The following is a 1,292-nucleotide window of genomic DNA, read 5'->3' on the forward strand; positions in this document are numbered from 1 at the left end:
AGTTCATAAAAAATAGAAAATTGATAAGGATACTATTTGATTTGTAAAGGAATGTGATTTAAAACAGTTTTTCCTGATAAAATTGAACATTTACTTGGCAAAAATTCAAAAAATTGAAAACACTGTGGAAAAATCAAACAAAAGAAATATCAAGCTGGGGAATTCATGTGGAGGTCAGAGTGAAAACAGGTATGAGTGGAAGCAACAGAAGGAGTCATGGCTGTCAAAGTGTTTGAGTGCATCGGAAAGTTCGGTCTGGCATTAGCAGTTGCAGGAGGCATGGTGATCTCTGCTCTATACAATGTGGATGCTGGACACAGAGCTGTCATCTTTGACCGATTCCGTGGCGTACAGGATATTGTGGGAGGGGAAGGGACTCACTTTCTCATCCCTTGGGTACAGAAACCAATTATCTTTGACTGCCGCTCTCGACCACGGAATGTCCCGATCATCACTGGTAGCCAAGACCTACAGAACGTCAACATCACACTGCGCATCCTCTTCCGGCCAGTGGCCAGCCAGCTCCCTCGTATCTACACCAGCATCTGCGACGACTGTGATGAGCGGGTGCTGCTGTCTATCACCACAGAGATCCTCAAGTCCGTGGTGGCTCGGTTTGATGCTGGAGAATTGATTACCCAGCGAGAGCTGGTCTCCAGCCAGGTGAGCGATGACCTCACAGAGCGAGCAGCAACATTTGGGCTCATCCTGGATGACGTGTCCAGGACCCATCTGACCTTCGGGAAGGAGTTCCCAGAGGCAGTAGAAGCCAAGCAGGTGGCTCAGCAGGAAGCAGGGGGAGCCAGATTCGTGGTGGAAAATGCTGAGTAGCAGAAGAAGGCAGCCATCATCTCTGCTGAGGGTGACTCCAAGGCAGCTGAGCTGATCGCCAACTCGCTGGCCACCGCCGGGGACAGCCTGATCGAGCTGTGGAAGCTGGAAGCTGGAAGCTGCCGAGGACATTGCCTACCATCTCTGCCGCTCTTGGAACATCACCTACCAGGGCGCTGGCCAGTGCCTGCTCCTCCAGCTTCCCCAGAGAGGCCAACCGGGCCGGCCTCCATTATTCGGAATGATGCCTTCCTTATGCCTCACCCCAGAAATCACTGTGAAATTTAATGATTGGCTTAAAGTGAAGGAAATAAGAAATAAAGGTAAAATCACTTAAAAAAATATCAAAGAAATTTATGAAAAAAGGCGAAATTTTCATTTAAAATTCATAAAAAATAGAAAATTGATAAGGATACCATTTGATTTGTAAAGGAATGTGATTTAAAACAGTTTTTCCTGAC

At 47.1% G+C, this 1,292-nt stretch overlaps 1 pseudogene; it reads left to right on the forward strand.

Annotated features, from left to right (window-relative positions):
- The first annotated feature begins 216 nt into the window (after positions 1-216).
- Positions 217-1,108, forward strand: LOC114635403 (annotated as a pseudogene).
- The last annotated feature ends 184 nt before the right edge of the window (positions 1,109-1,292 follow it).

This window comes from Grammomys surdaster, unplaced genomic scaffold, assembly GCF_004785775.1.
Source record: "Grammomys surdaster isolate TR1022 unplaced genomic scaffold, NIH_TR_1.0 103374, whole genome shotgun sequence".
NCBI classification, from domain to species: Eukaryota; Metazoa; Chordata; class Mammalia; order Rodentia; family Muridae; genus Grammomys; species Grammomys surdaster.